The following is an 18327-nucleotide window of genomic DNA, read 5'->3' as shown; positions in this document are numbered from 1 at the left end:
TGGATAAAACTATTAATAATCATTTAATTATCAAATAATAATAATAATATTACATGTCATATTCAAAATAACGATCAAAACAACACAAATAACACCTGCTCTGACTCACACAGTCACGCCACTCGAATAGTCGTCCTATAAATAACGGTCGTCTGCAGTTGCGAGTCATTCTTGTACCGACTTTGGTCGAGTCAAGATGTCTAAAAAGTATTATATCAGTATTTAATTACGTAATACAACAACGCTTTAACATATATGTAGTTCATGGATTCTAATAAAGACGAAAAGCCAAACGAGGTGTCTACTAGATAAAATTAAACAACCATATAACAACAATAAACATCAAGATAACCTTATCGCATATTATTTTATCATTGAACTCTTCAAATAAACACGAGCGCACAATTCATCACTCCTACTGGGTCCCTAAACAATAATGCATCACACAAATTGAATTTTCGCTTCTGACTAACGTAATTATCATAAGCGAACAAATGCTCATCATTTCGATAATTTAAACGAGACAAACCAAATGATATAAACTGGATTAATTTAAACTGATAATCTAAATGGTTTCTGAGATTCATTGTCTGTAAAATAGAATATTATTCGTAATTATGGTTTTCAATCTTAAATCGACTTTAGACAAAGGCAGCGAATGAAGCATTTGGTATAGTTATATAGATACTTCTATTACCTCATACTCTCTTATTTCAAGAATGTAATATAATATGTACAACACATAATTAAAATCTTAAATCACTTTTTCAAGGAAATAGATAGCCTCATATAAAGTGAAACGAAAGAATAATTCTGCAGCCTCTTGCAATAAATGTCAACTATTTACAACGGAGGCACTACAGTCCTTACGACATGCTATTTATTTGTCTAACTCTATTTTTCCTTCACCGCCGAGACGTAAGCAATAAGTGTGAAGTGAATGAGGTATTTTATATTTTTGTTTGTTCTGAGCAAACGAATATAAAACAAACTGAAAGTTTTGCAATATATAAAATATTGATTATGTAAAATCATTATTAGATATGTATAAGCATAAATTATATCCTGCGGATTTTGAAGCTCGAAATTTATATGTTATTTGGTTTATCAAGTAGGTACAAGAAATTACATCGAAGTGGGTTGTGCGAGCCGTGACGATACATTAATTAAGTATTACTTTAGCCCAGTATGCTAAGTAATTTGTCGACCTTGACATAGGTAATCTATTACATCCATAAAGTTTGAGACGTTCGTTGTTATTATTTAAAGTAAACTTATGAACATATATTATATAACTAAGAGAGGTTTATAAAGCGAGTAAGTTTGCAAAAATTTACAATAAAAATCTGACTGACTCAAATAGAGACACTAAGCACCACTGAGTGTCATATTCAGGATGTTGTTGGTATTGATTCTTCGATATTTAGATCAAAAATAGGCCTCATATTATATTGTATTTCTAATATCTATTTAAGTATGTAACCAGGCTACGATGCAATGATTTTGGAGAATATAAAGCTTGCTGTAATTTTTTTAATTATGTTATGTAAAATTTTAGAAGAATGAATCATAATCTACATAGTTCTACTTGACCTTAAAGTTCTAGGCAAAAGCTTGGTACAAGCACAGATAATATAATATTATCTATACGTAATCTAGCTAATCGCATTTGTATGAGGGAACGGAGACCGACCTTCCTTATCCTCCCTTCATATTCAAGCCGCACATTTCAGATTATAATACTGCAAGTAATATCCGCATACCTACCAAAATATATTATACACGTTTACTAACTTTCCACCCGCGGCTTCACCCGCTTTATCTAAAACCTCATTCATAAATAACATACCTTCCTCTCGAATTACTCGTCATTTAACTTCTAAGGTTACTATTAAACTAGCATAGCAATAAAATAGTATGGAATAGTGTTTTCATTACTGTCCTAAACTTTCACAATAATTCAAGATACAGACAACTGCTCGTGGCAAACAGCGTGACCGTAGCAAATCTTGATATTATTTGGTGTGAATTTGCCAAACTTGTGCAAATAAAGTAATTAAGATAGAGCATGGAACAAAGGAAGTCTATTCATAGACAGTTATTTTTTATTTATTTGAACAGAATATAGATATCAATGGAAGAATCGTTATTCATTTCGCGATACAGTATTTTTTATGTAGCTTACCCATCGAACAACCTCATATATAATAAAAAGCTTCCTTTTCTTGATTAACGCCACGTGTGTTAATTAGAACACAGTAACTCAATATAAAAGCTATTATACGATACAGGGTAACACAACCCTCTGGTAATGTAAGCATCGGCTCCACTTCGCTCTCAATTTTCCGGTAAATATTGCTCTACCTAAATCAATTAGGAGGTGGTTTCGGCTTACCTACAGCAGGTTAAGCAAAATATTTGGAAATAAAGAGGTTTTTTGTGTTTGTCAATTTCATACATGATATTTTATAGAGCGATCGAATAAGATTATAAAATACGACAAAATATAAATAAAACAAATACAAAAGTTGAGAGTTTCTGGATACATGTACATACTAGAAACACGAGTTTGTTTTTCCTCACGGGACCCGCATTTGCATATTTAAAAAAAAATTACTCGTAAATAAAAGTGTATATTGCTCACAGGGAAAATGTTGTGCAATACTATTTTAAGAGCTAACACACTGGACTTCCAGTTTTCGCAATTCCTAAATTGCAAGTTCTCGTTGTGATACATTGTATTTTCTTTTTTAACTAAACTTGCAACGCTCTATGTTAGCGACAAACGTTTCGAACAGAACAACGTTATTTTCTGAGCGTTCACCTGGAACGAATGGATACAGCGATGACCACCCAGTAACTACAGATACTGTTTTATATTTTGGCGGCGAATGTTTTTTCTAAAATTCTTGTTTTAACGTGTAAGTCTTATGCAAACCTTACTAGGGTACTAGATCATAGACTATTAAACTATACTAAAATACATATTAACAATGATGCCTTATTTTTCAAATACCGAAAAAAAATTCTTGTCTTAACTTAAATAAAAGAAATTGCAAAATACGAATAAATCGTGGGAATATCGAAATAAACTCCGAAAGAATAAACCTGTGAATAAACTGTGGAATAAACTTTACCGTTTTTCTATTTTTACAATCGGCTGGTATCAATTAAACTGAATTCCGCTTAGAAACAAAGATAATAAAAACAACACTTCCGGCTCCTCGTAGCAATCATGGAAATGGAATGATAATGGCTTTCTTAAACACATTTACGAAATCGAAACTTTATTATACCTAGCGATGAATTTTGACAGATTAAATATTTAAGAGCGAAATCATACCCATTGCCATGTTATTTTCGTAATAAGGAGACGAAATAAAAGTTAAAAGTTTCTTAATAATGATGAATCGATGTGGAAGTTTTATCTTTCTCGAAGTATTATTAATGATGATAATATCTTGCTCCTGATGATTTATTACGTTAATTTCTACAGTGTTTATGAAAATATGAACTTCAACTGCACCTGTCCGAGATCGACCAGTATAACGATGAGTATTGTATAACGGAACTATGAACTAACTTCGTCGAAACAAGGAGCATACTGTTATGAAGTTAAGGTAATCGATATGTCTTAAACATGTTTAATTTATAACAAGTTTCAAACTAAAACCGATTATACTTTATTATTTCTATTCATTACCCACAAAGCTCTACACAGTTTAGAAGCTCTTTGTAATCGATAAAAGTGAAACAATAGAACTAGATATTTCACAATACATTTCGTATTTTTTTAAGTAACATCATTATTTTTTTATCTCAAAGTTATCCTTCGACTTTTCCATGTTAATTCCAAAACAACAAGTAGGTACATCATTTAATTCGTATAACTACTGTTATTATTATTATTAGAGATCATGCATATAACATATAGAGGATAGGAAGTGTACCTAAACTAACAATAATTTATGAAAGTACACAATTTCTCGTAGTTCGCAAATAGTTTCCCCTCTGTACACAGAACGATTTAACTGCGAGGTTGATAAGAAACAGCTTTGTGAACCCCGAATATGTTATTTGCCTTTCTTATGTTATTATTTACTGTATATTGTTTTTATTGCGGTAGTCGCCATGTAGACGTTAAGGAAAGATTCCAAAACGAGTATAAAAACGTTGTTTAACTTTAACTATGTCGCAGTGTCTTTTTATAATGATATAGTTATGATAGTATGTATTACATTATCTGTGGTTATGAACAAAAGGACATAGCGTTGGTATAAATATCCTGACATGATAATTAGCTGCGTTTCACATCCGATGGATCTTCCTACAATCTCTAGATAATTATATCAAATCGACATTTATCATAAACACACATAACATGTGCTATTACATATGTTACACATACTTACTCTATAAGAAAATTCGCGTCATAATGTTTGTAAAAATATGTGTGCTGGCCAAACTCTACGAAACGGCTTGATCAATTTTTAGGAATTTTGAAATATAAGTCTGAGAATAAGTCGTAAATACCACTTTTATACCTACCCTTATTGTATGTGTTAAAGTAACAAGACCGTAACTATAACCAAACGAGTTAAAATTGAAAGCGTATTTTGCCTCCAACGTTCCAGCTGAAGTCCAAGGATTTTAACCTACATAAATTCAGGATCAAGTCACACTTCACAGACCCTTGTCAATTTGGCCTGATAAAACTAATCGAAATAAACGCTGGTTTATACTCATTCCCGTTGCTTACCCCTGTGGGAATAGAAAACATGTTATATTGGAAATTTAATATTGATTAACTATGAGGAAATACCAATTTGAAGAAAATATTTTTTTATGATTTTCTCCATACATAAGTATTATGATACTTCTCTATTTTATTAAAAAAAATATGTACCCTTTTAAGTTTGACTACTCAGTATAATAAATTAAAGAGCCCATATAATTTTTAAGCGTTCATTTTGGATTAGTATAGCTTTGAATCGACTCTCCTCCGGCTGCACGCAATGAATATTTCAAATAACCCTTTAAAAGAATTTTGATGGGTATATTCATTCTTCATCTGTTAGTGTTCCATATAATATATTCACTTGAATAAGAATTTTGAATATTATTATTTTTCAAATTAAATAAAAAATAATACATAAGAATGCTCAACTTGCTGAAGAGGAAGATGATTTTTGTTGGGTTTTGAGTTTTTCTTTGGAATCTTAATATATGCTAGAAATAATTTACAGAAAGAACTAATAGGTGAATGGTAAATGTTTCTACAAAATAGGATTAAAATTTTTTTAATTACAGTAAAGCTATGTCAAAAAAGTTTTACATTTTAAAATGTGTTGGTCCAATTATTTTGAAAAATTAATGAACGCACGACTGCTCCCGCCTCCCAGCGATGTGACTGCGCGCACCGGTCACAACGGATTTGCAGCAAGTATAAAACTTTCACGAGCCAGTTGACATTTAAATTTATTAATTTTAATAGTAATATTTCTGTTACACGAGTATTTTTTTACAACTCAATAAAGTAAAAAGCTCGCATTACTTTATGATAAGAAACTACAAACAGGTGTTAGTCTGTATGCTGAAATGTAATTAAATTTAACCCATTGGCTTATCCTGAAATGAACAAATAAACTGATATTCGCGTAAAATCAAGCACAAGAAAGTAAGACAAGGAAGGATCAATATTACTTAATCTCTGGAAAGGATATATTTTACTATGAGTGGATGGAGTGAGATGGTCATTGTCAGATGTATAAATCATTACAAATAAAGGCTGTCGAACGGGAAAACATGAATAAATGTAACACAAATGACACAACTATTAGCAGAGCCGTTTCGTTTTGTATTGTAATCACGCCATCACATTTGTATCGCGAAAATTTGGCGTCTAACTTCTTCAATATATGATCAATCCGAATCAGTCTGCCTCTTTTATTTATTCGTCTTGAGATCTGGGAGCGATGGCTGTTGACGTCATTCACAGAGGGTTATTTGATTACGTTCCGCCGCCAACTGGGCGTTTCTTCCGATAAATACGTTCCCTCTTGAATAACTTATATCTCAATATAAACGCTTTTCATTATAGAAGAAACGTTCTGCGTATCTATTGCATAGCATCAATGTATTCATTAAATGGAGTTTAATTCATATCAAAGCTATATCTCCATTCCTATAAGTATTTCATCTGAATATTGCATTTTAAGTTTCGAGTAAGATTCAAAGATTTATACTAAAACATTGGAAGCATATTTTTGCTGAAGTTGAAATTGCTATCGCTTCGTTTGTTACAAAGTTAGCAAACTCTCACAAGGGGTTACTTTACCTTCCGACTTCATGTACCGTTCCATTAAAAGTTTCGACCCAAGCAAGTATTGCAAGGTCTTTAGACCTCTACAATTAGCACGCACGAAGAAAGAGTATTAAAACTAATATGGTGTCATTTACTGAACCTTTTTTCTTAACATTAAGGCGAATCCCAAATAGTAAACTCGATTTATTCTAGCTAGTACCTATTTACTGATACCAATAACAAAGAAAATAAATGCAAAGAATTCACGAGGCATATTGGAGAACGAGAAAAAAACTTCTTTTAGACAACATCGCAGGTTACTTAATCGAACGTTTCAACTTTCAAAGAAGGCCAGATGCTTCTCAAATATAAATCAGATTTAAAGACTTACAAATGTATTAATAGTCATAATATCTCAATCTTCTTTGTCCGTTAATACTTGAATCCTTTTAATACAATACTCAGTTATGAAAATTTAATCATAATCATTTAAACGTACGATTATTCAAGGAAATATTAAGAAACCTTTTCATTCACTCCCTCTCATTGTCGTTTGTCTATTTTCTCTTCCCCTCCCTATCTTTAGGTATAATGTATTAAAGGAAGGTATTTTCCACTACCTTGCTTTTTATGTCAACCATAAGTGTATAAAAAATAATATAAATGCAATAAAAGTGTCGTAACACCGTCCACCCTTTAATTATTTTGAACGTAGGCACATTAATATTTAATATTAACTAAAATATTGCTTCCATATCAACTATCAAGCCATCCATGGATACAAATTTTGCCTCGAAAATAATATTTTCAAGTATTGTAACTTTTGCGACGTTAACAAATGGCTTTCAGAATAGCAATAAATTTATCATTTTCTGTATATTTTCCATCGGTTTATTGACAGAGAGTAAAGCGCGTCACACACGGTGAAGATACTATAATATTTTATCTTAAGATACTGTTATATTTTATATTACAGTATCTTAACGCATCCGGTATCAGCGTTCGGACCATCATTTTTCTTTTTCTCATTGCGTACTAAGACTCCTGTAGAACCGCCATCCTGTTACAAATGACCCACAAAATTTCGCGTCATTTGTAACAGGATGGCGGTTCTACAGGAGTCTTAGTACGCAATGAGAAAAAGAAAAATGATGGTCCGAACGCTGATACCGGATGCGTTAAGATACTGTAATATAAAATATAACAGTATCTTAAGATAAAATATTATAGTATCTTCACCGTGTGTGACGCGCTTAATTTAATTAGGTCCGTTGTCAAATTGGCGAACTTTTTTGTATAAAAGCATTGATTGTGAAAGACAATATTTTCGTTAATCCAATATAATAACAATTTATTTGTAATTGCTTGATATTGGATTTTTTTTAATAAAAATTTAATAATAATAATAATAAAGGCGTAGGGATGTGACGACCCCATCGCCCCCGGTTGGCATATCTACAATAGATATCCCAACCGTGCAGTCAGTCACCCCGCAGGGCACCTTGTGGCGAGGTGTCGGGGAGTAGCGACCCCGCGGGAACCGAGCGCTCCCGGGGGAGGTCCCTGTCCTCACCTCTGGACTGTCCCAGTGGCAGTTCGGAGTGAACAATGACGAGGTTCAGGATCCCCCACCTCTGGCTTGCCTTTGTTGGCCGTCCAGAGTGGAGCCGCCAGAGCTATATGCTCGGGGGTGGAAGTGTCTAATGGCGTAATAGCGGGGAAACCCGCTCCGGGCCCTAAGGCCCGTGATGGTGAAACCGGTGCCGCACCTCTCTACACCCCTAGCCGTTCAGCTGATGTTGCCCCCTTGTTGCCATTCTCGGTAACCTTTTTGGGAGCCCATCGACCGAACTGGCGAGTCACCGTCTGCCATTATTTTCAATTTTTAATATTGAAAAGGCAGACGTCCATAGTCCCCATAGAACCAATATACCAGTCCATCTAACACCCCCTTCCATAACCCAGTTTTGTTCATTTCCATTTTTCTGCAATAGTCCTACATTGGCCGCGGACTGCCCAGGGCTGTATCTCTATAGTGCAGTCATGGGCAGGCTGCGGCTGGTGTCCCACAACACATTAAATTCTCTAAGGGCCTCTGCGTGTTGGACCTGTGTCCCCACGTAAGCCTTCCAAAGGACCGGGTATCTTCCTTCTGGTGGTACCCGTGTATTATGGAGAGAGACATAATAATAATAATAAAAACATTTATTGACAACAAAACACACCACACAGATACAAAAAACAAACATATTTAAAAAAGAAAGCAAAAAACCAATAAAACTTAAAAACTAATAAAACTTACAGACTTAAAACAGCTACAAACTACAACTAATAAAACTTACAGACATAACAAATAAAATAATATAAAAAACCTTATAACTAAACTTAAAAAAAATATAACTAAAAACAACAACAAAGAACTGTGTGGTAATGTCCATCATCAAAAGGGACTACTCAGCTATAAGCTGTAGTGCCCCCATAGGAACACTAACAGCACTGATTTTCAGGAGCCCCTATCGGTTGCGACGGTTGGAGTTACAGCTTTTTTTTTTTTTTTTTTTTTTTAAAAGATAATATTAATAGATAATATATAACTATATACGATGAAATAGTGATAAGTATGATATATTATATTTATTAAATATTTGTACTTACTACTTATATAATATAAGAAATATATGTGTAATAAAAATATATGTATAGAAAAAAATAATAAATTAAGAATAATAAATAACTACATTAAGAAGTATGATATTATATACGAAGAGAATAGGGATACCCATACACATACAGCGGGACACACCAACGGCACTAAGGCTGGTACAGCGTATTTAATAAATGTTTTTTATATTTAAATCGAAAGTTTGTAATACTTTTTACTTCAGACAGGGGTGGTGGAAGGTTGTTCCAGCACTTAGTGGCGCTGTATGTGAAACCGCCTCTAAATGATGCAGTGTAGTGCATGGGTATTGATAGCTTTATGCTGGCAAATCTAGTTTTGTATTTTAGGTCGCTTCGTTGACCTAACCAAGCTAATTTTTTATATAGATATAATGGTATTTTTTTGTGCATTAAACCAAATACCAAAGTAGCAAAATGCAATTTCCTACGTCCATCCATATTTAAAATATTGGCGTCTTTAAGATAGGGACTGATGTAAAATGATAATGATAAAATGATAATTTCTCTATTATAATTAAGAACCTTTTGTTTTCTTTTGTAAAAGGATGAAAAATTTAGATTTTTTTCAAAATACCTGTTTAGTGAAAAGATTGTATGGGTTAAAAACAATAAACGACCCGTGCTTGAATAGATATTCCCTATGTTTGTACTAACAACTTAAAGTATATAATATGAGGTTTAAAATATTACTCAGGAAAAAAATTTGTATTGAAGAAAAGCATTATGTCAGCTGACGCAAATACCTGAAAATTTTGTGCAAGCGTTCAGCTCTTATGTGAATAGAAATTTTCCTCAACTAGATCTTGTAGTTGAAAATATTTTCAAAGAGATTCCACATCTGCATCGGAAAGTTCATTATATAAACAATTTTTCGGTTAAATGAAATCGCGTTAGTGAAAATATAACAACCTCGATACTAAATCTGGACGGATAAGTTTTTTTCTTTGGGGTAGTTATCATATTAATTTTATGGTCACTGAATCTGAATAAAAATGATAGCGACCAAGTAAGTTTGAGTAGATAAGGCACGACTAGCTTATTCGCAAGTTTAATATCTTAGAAACAGGCTAATACTAGTTCTACTTATATTTTAAATGATCGTGCCACGTCGTTATAATCAAATCTTGTTGGATTTGTTAGTTGGAACAAATTTTTTTTACCATTACAGCTTATCAATATTTGCAGAGATAATGTAAAACAATGGGTTCCTGACATTTTAAAACAGCCCAGGGATAAACGTAATGAACTGCAATAACGTAATCAATAAACTACAGAACAAATACGAGGAAAAGATGACGAAAATAATCTCTAATATCCAAGAACATTTCAATGACATTTCATACAAATTAATAATAACAAAAGGTCGACGAGTTCCAATTCTCGACAATTTTTTTCTCTCTAATTAGAACAACAATGTGTATTTTTTCATTGATCTATAGCATTCTCGTTTTACAAACGCTTTTACGTTTTAATAAATTCCTTGTATTAACTTGATGAAATATTCAGTAGCTTTAAAATTTGCATGGCTTACATTTCAAGTCTGTTTTCTGATAATTAAATTACATTTCATTTTAAATTCAAGTTAGTTAGAGTCGAGAGCAACATTTCCAATTTGTTAAGACAGTCGTAAGGCCCTTCGCTCATGGAGCTACTCAAAAAGAACTAGTCACAAACTCAAATTACTAACGAGTTGCCTGAGCGTCACAGCCCATACATGTTCTATGGAGATTCGCACACGACGCGACTAGTTACTAACTGGTGAGTAACACGTTAGCGCGTTACTCAATACTAACCAGTTAGTAACTAGTCGCGTCGTGTGCGAATCTCCATAGAACATGTATGGGCTGTGACGCTCAGGCAACTCGTTAGTAATTTGAGTTTGTGACTAGTTCTTTTTGAGTAGCTCCATGAGCGAAGGGCCTTACGTCACAGCCCATACATTTTCTATGGAGATTCGCACACGATGCGACTAGTTACTAACTGGTGAGTAACGCGTTAGCAACAAATCACGCGCGACGCGTCGTGTCGGTCTCCACGCTACTGGTTTCCCGAGTTTCTTTGTTTTTTATGATAAAAATGAACGAGCAAATAACAGAAGTGACTGAAACCTTATAACTTGAGTAGCGTTGTATGCGAGATACAATTTGTAACAGGTTTGTAATCGTAATTACTGATTAGTTCAGTCATTTTTGAGTAGCTCCATGAGCGAAGGGCCTTACAATTAGTGAAACTTATTGTAAACAAAGTATTGTTATCAGTTAGCGACGGTTATTTCTCCTGTTCTAATTAAATGAAAAAATAGAAAACACTCTATTGAACATAACTGAATAAAACACATTTAGTTGTAAAACATCTGAGTTAAATATATCACTATCACATCAAGTATTAGCATATACATCTAACTATCTGAACTTCAGACCGCAGGTCTTAAGATATTCTCTCTTGAAACTTGAACGACATCTTGACTGCGAATATGTTAATTTGCAGATTGCATGCTATCTAAAACTTTCCACTGAAAATATCGGAAAATTATGTTTTAAATCTAACATATTACTTATGTAATATAAAATATAAAATTATGTTTTAAATCTAACATATTACTTATGTAATATGTTAGATTTAAAACATAATTTTCCGATATTTTCAGTGGAAAGTTTTAGATAGCATGCAATCTGCAAATTAACATACATAACACGTTAGGTATTTTCTTTTTTCATGATAAAAATTGCCCATTAACGTGAATGCAGAGAATTGTAATCGCTATAACTTTCTTCAATTGATAATATTAGAGCGCTAAATATTCAGATATTTTTATTGTTATATCATCGTGTTCCTTTTTGCACGTTTTATGTTATTCTCGAAATAGCAAAATATTCATTTATACTAATATTATTAAGCTGAAAAGTTTGTTTGTTTGAACGCGCTAATATCAAGAACAATACGTCCGATTTGAAAAAAATATTTCAGTGGATGGATAGCAAATTTATCGAGGAAGGCTATAATATCATCACGCTAAGACCAACAGAAGCGGAGCCACGCGGTTGAAACCGCGAAGCGCAGCTAGTTAAACATATTTAGATTTATGTTTTACATGTACAATTGTAGAAAAAGAAGAAATTTAAGGTTAAACGTTAAACTTAATTCGTATAAAATTTAAAACAAACCGTTTTCACGACTCGTGAGAACTATAAGCTGTTTAAAATAATTAGTTGGTTGAATTCTCTGTCTGTAGAGACAATGCCGAGAATAAGTAGCTCATTATATACGACGAGCTGTGTCATTGTAGCGGCCCTTTTTAATTCATTTTTCAAGTTAGTAAAGCATTTGGTTCAAGATATGAGAAAACAGATGTTTCCAGGTTAATTATAAGTTATAACTATTCCCTTTTAAAGCTTGAATATTAGATATAAATAAATATGTATTTTTTATTCTAATAATCTTAAAGACCCTGGGATAAGGTAAATAAATACTTTACTATAATAACGACCAATGTAATGTAGGGTCAACTCATCTAATTCTGTGACAAAACAGAATATGAAAAAAAAAACAGGTTAAACTTTATAAATTTTATTTTTATTTTTAATAGGAACATTAATCAATCTTCTATTTATCAAATGGAGCAAGTGTAATCTTAACACATATGAATTAACTCAGCGTAAAATGAGCTTAATCAAACCGCGATGACTTGTCTAATTCTGTGACAATCACCATAATTCGGTGATAGTACTTCTCTAATTCTGTTATAACCGAATTAAGTGAGTATTTATTATTTTTTAACACAAAAGTAAAAAAAAATACAATTAATAAAAAATATAAACATATTGAAAGTAATAATTATGTATTTATTTATCAATGAGAAATTATCAAAAGAGGGGAACCATAAAAAATTAATATTGGACTTTATAATTGTTTGTGTGAACAGTGTACAGACTCATTTTTGACTGCAGAATATTTTGAATTGCGGATGTCAGCGTTGTTTCATTATATTTTCTATTTTTATTTTTGTCTTCCTCCATGCTGTCTAAAATAAAAAAAAAATAACTCACTTAATTATGTGATAAAAAAAATAACGGACTTTTTAAAAATGCTTGAAAGCGATCCTACTTTTAAACCTGAGTAAAAATAAATATTTTCTGACTTAAACGACTAACGTATACGTACTAAAAACAATTATTTATACACGAATTGAAAATAATAAAAATTTGCTTGGTTAATTCGGTGACACTGTTTTGAGTTGCAATCTTGAAAATCGTTAACTTTTTGAACCCAGGAAATAAGGTATTATGCAAAAACAAATGAAAAATTACTAAAACCTTTATCGGTATCAACAAGAATATGTTTTTAACAATTAATTGTCAAAGTATCATGAACTTACACTCACCTTTTCTATTTAAAATTAATTAAATAATGACAGCACAGTTGCACGCTACCGGTGAAACGTCAAACATGGCGGGCGCAGTGACAAATTCCGTGATTGTTACTATCTCACCCGCACGATTTTAACAAAAATTTGTACACGAAAAGAAGCTTTATTACCATACCATAGGGTTAATTTTAATGTATTGGATTTTACTCCTATAACGCTGTAAAAGAGTCCAAACGTTGTATCTCCGAATTAAGTGAGTCACATAATTAGGTGAGTTTACCCTAATTATTATTGGCAAGTGTTTTACAATTCAATTTTATCTATTGATTCTGGAATGGAAACGATTACGAAAAATCTATTTTCCACGTAGAACTTGTTATAATAGAAATCTGGGATAATAATTTTTGTTGATAGTACAGATATTTTTGTTTATTAGATTAACGATATTTAGTTAAAGTTCTCAAATGTAACATATGAGATGTTAGTAACATCGCAATCTATTTTCCCACAATTCAATATGAAACGAATAATGTGTTTAGCAAATATTAAAACGTATTAAAATATTTACCATATAAATCTGGAGCTGAATACAAAATTCCAACTCGAAACATTCTTCGGTGAAAATATAGAGCCGGGATGTACAAATTTTATACAAGATAGTGCAATTCGTTGAACAGTTTTAGAAGATTCAAAAATTTTAAAAATTATGTACTATTATAGTACTGACATTAATTATAATATTCAATCGAATAAACCTGCATATTAATAGATGAAGAAAAAACTTTGTTAGTACTCATTTTTAAGAAAATAATCTTATTTTTATTATATAAATAAATATGGTCCGGGAGCCAGCAGCAGATTTTATGACCAAGTTCCTCTCAAGCGGTAATTAGTAAAATGCATCAAAGTATAGTATTATGAAGCCTCGTGAACGTCAGCTGGAGCTCGGTTGGGGGGAAGAGCGGTTGTAGCCTCCCGTATCAGCTGACGGTTTTTCCACCAAGATACAGCCAGCTGACATATATATTTATCCACAGTTACATATAAGCTATCATCAGGTAAATTTTTGTTTGAGAGGAAATAACGGAAAATAAATTTTTCTTTAAATTTAACTTTCATGTTCGAGACACCAGCTGACGTATAATACACCATGTTGTAACCAGCTGACTATTTTTTTTCGTTGAGATATTGGGTTAGCTACAATTTGACAATTTTTTAGCTGAGAGGAAATGAATGAATGAATGTATTTTTTTTCCTATGTGCGTGGGAGGCTACCACCGCTCACCCCCCCAACCGAGCGCCAGCTGACGTTCACGAGGCTTTATAATACTATACTCTCATGCGTCTGACGAATTATCTCTTGAGAGGAAATAGTTAACCAAATTTGCACCTGGCTCCCTAACCAATACGTTTAACCAATAAAAAAACAATTAATACATATACCATGATTTGAAACCAACGTGCCTATAGAATTAATTTCGACCATTGTAGTAATAATGTATGATCGTCTAGGATAAATCGCATGACCAAGTATTGAACAATCAAAATAACATCATGTTTCATCCACGTTCAACGATAAAACATAAATCACAACACACGTGTTTCACAGCCACGTGTGCAGTGAAAACTATGTAAAAGTCGTTAAAGTGAGAAGGATTATATATTTCAATTTTTATTTTTTAACCACCAAATGGTTATAATCCGTATTACTTCAAATTTAAGCCGTCTAGTTTTGTAACTAAAATGTTAATATTGTGATTAATGTCCTGCCCTGCCGTGATATAGGAAGTAACATTTAGCACCTTTAGTTTTAGCTTTAGAAATAGGGCAAATTATTTATATTAAACAACACACGTTACATAACCTCTGCGATTAGAATTTTATCTCAACAAGTAACAAAAAAACATTGTGCTATATTGTCTCCATTAGTAACCTCAATTTTAATATATTTGGAACTAAATCTTCATACGAAAACATAAGTTTATTACGATTATTTAGCAATATATTACGATGCTTCATAAAAACACTCTACTAACTAACTAGACCGGACTCTCAGTGGAGTTTCGTTTGCAAAAATAGCGGACCTAAATCTGACTTCTGATATATATTGTATAGATCCCAGACATCCTATAGACAGATGTTGCCAACCAGTTTTGTGGTCCCCTTCCCCGCACCCCGGTAATTAAAATAATATGGCATACAAAGAAAAAAATAAACATTTCCAAAACATGCCGCGTGGGGTATCAAATGAAAGAGCTTATTGAGTAGATCACGAATATATAGCATACTGTAACATTTCTTACACTTTCTCTAAGATTTTTTTTATTTATTAAAACATGAAAGCTTTGAGATTACGAAATAATGCTTGACAAAAGCTTATCTGAATCGAGGAAATAATAAATTACAAGAGAAAGGACACTGCACAAAAGCGACTTACAGCCTCGCTATAATATATTTCTATGACGTCGTGAATATAAATGGACGAATAAATAAGAAATACTCGATCGTCATTCATTTTAAGACGCCGTCAAAATGCCTGTTATTACCTACCGTAGTTCTGGATTTTAATACAACCATGAAAAGTGAAAATGATATCTGGTTATCGAATATCGGTATTACGTAGCTAATTTTCATTCTAATTGCGACATATATTTTTTTCTTATTGAGAATCTATAGAAAGTTAGGCCAAGCTGCAATTATATATATATAATTAAATAAACAAATAACCACCTACAAGTTAAACTAGCTTTTTACGAAAAAGTTTGGGGAAAACCGCTATAGATAGATAATCCTAAAGCAAAACAAACCCTTTAAAAGCAAAACTGGGTCATCTCCTCAAAAAGATTTTTATACATATAAGATATTTCTCGATAAACACCGAGGCTATAAAATTTTATTTATACATATTTGCCTCGTCCCCCAAAGAGATTCCAATAAATAAAATATTTATCGCTAAAAGTGATGATACGGTATTTTATTAAAAAGGAAAAGATTATTCAAGATAGTGTCTAGTGATTATTATTAATATTTTCAATGTGCCAGGTTATATTTTTTGTGCTTTAGTAATAAATAAAAAACCAAACCAGTAAACAATGTCACGAATATATTGTAACTAACAAAGAGAAAACATAAGCAAAAATTACTTTTACATATAACCCGCACGAAAGCTCGGCTAGCCCTTGCTGAAGGAAAAATTATCGTAAAACATTACCTTCGTAATTACTTTGCTGTGGTGTTAATAGCTTCAATTAAGCGCTTGTTTCAATATTTTAAGGTAAATACAAGTATCTTTACTGCTCGTTATTCTTGTAAAGGAAAATCAGGCATGCCTTGTCTTTTTATAATATTTTCGGTATTACGTAAATAGCTCTTATAAATACATACTTATACTTTAATGTTGTTTATTGGAATTTTGTTGGAGTTGGAATTCAGAGCAATGAATTCATTCTAAAAAAAGTAAGTGGCTCTACAATGTACCTACTGTAGGTAATTAATGTTAATAATCAGGTAACCATAAAGCTTTTATAAAGTTAACGATGTAGGTATCCGCAGAGCCGCAATGTGCAAACTTTTATTTTTGCTTTGTGCAGAAACCACACAGAGAATTTATAATGTAGATTATACGTGTATCTAACTTAAGAACATCTTTTCCTTTATTTTTGTCCCAGTTTATATGCAAACAACTCGTTTTCACGTTTTGAAAAGTAAGGAATATTTATTTACCTAAATAATGTAGGTATAGTATATATTTTACGAAATAAAGAATTTAAACAATATTTCATAGAATTGCTACCATTATTTTATTTTAATTAATGTAATAAGAACTAATCTTAATCAAGCTGTTAAAGAAGTATATAAAATCATGTTAAATGCAATAAAAATACTAGAATATAATATACAGTTCATACAAAAATGGATCACATTTAAATTTATACATTTTAAATATGCTTTTAAATGTGTACATAAGGATGGGAAGCGTGCAGCAAGTTATTAAATTACGTAAAGTGTTCGTTAGCCTTCACTGAATTTGTATTTGCTCCGGCAACTGGAACGAAGTGCATTCGTATCACAAAACTCGATAAACAAATAATTCCAATCGCTTGAATTTCCTGCGTAATACCATGGTAATACTTATCTAAATCAAAATCCAACTCCCTTGTAAGTAAAGAAATTACTTTGTTTAAATATGTGAATAATAAATAGTGCAGACGAGGTAGCTACCCTGTTTAAGTATTCACGTGAACGTCATCTAAATCTGGACAAACGTTTGATGGCTCCGTTTTATTTGTGTATGAACTAACCTACATCGTTAGTATTATAAATAGGAAGATAATGTTGAATACTTGAATTAAATAAAAGTTAAAAGCCATAGTAAAACTATACTTTTATTTAAGCAAATATTTAACATTAATTTTCATATTTTGGCCCTAACAAAAGCTACGTTCATTTTACACATTCATCATTTTAATTTGTTAGATGTATTAGCGTGTGCAACTAGATTCTGTGTAAACATCCACTAACGAGCCAGCTTGTGAACTCTGCCAGTAAATAGAATTAATAAAATTAACAAAATTTAATTATACTAACTAACTGTATAATACTCTCGTTAGATTACTTATATAATAGAATATTATTGTCTTACTAATTAAGACAATGTCTCATCGCTGTTATAAACCGAGATTGAATACTTGGTAATCCATTATATAATAATAATCTCAAATTTAATCATTATGTTATTGAAGGATAAATGAAAAAAATATTTATTGAATATGTAAATTATCATCCATTTAAAAAGTAGGTTACTAACTTTTATAACGATACTCATGAAGTACGCAAACAATACCCCCCTATTTATGATAAGAATAAATGTCAACTTTTAGAATAATTATGTAGACATTTTATTATTTTAAATAAAAAATATCCATAAAATTATATCATATTTTACTTTTAAATATAGAAATACGAATAAAACTCA

General features: G+C 31.8%; 1 long non-coding RNA gene across 1 annotated transcript; it reads right to left on the bottom strand.

Moving 5' to 3' along the window:
* Positions 1–12807: 12807 nt before the first annotated feature.
* On the bottom strand, positions 12808–13628 carry LOC149486649 (uncharacterized). Its single transcript, XR_016315971.1, has 2 exons — positions 13368–13628; positions 12808–13007 (listed from the first exon to the last, which is right to left on the bottom strand). It is a non-coding gene; the product is annotated as an uncharacterized LOC149486649 (long non-coding RNA).
* Positions 13629–18327: the final 4699 nt, after the last annotated feature.

This window comes from Colias philodice, chromosome 8 (assembly GCF_061535455.1).
Source record: "Colias philodice isolate Cphi_HAF_F1 chromosome 8, ilColPhil1 Martin Lab GWU primary, whole genome shotgun sequence".
NCBI lineage: Eukaryota > Metazoa > Arthropoda > Insecta > Lepidoptera > Pieridae > Colias > Colias philodice.
This window is presented reverse-complemented; position numbering and strand designations above follow the sequence as displayed.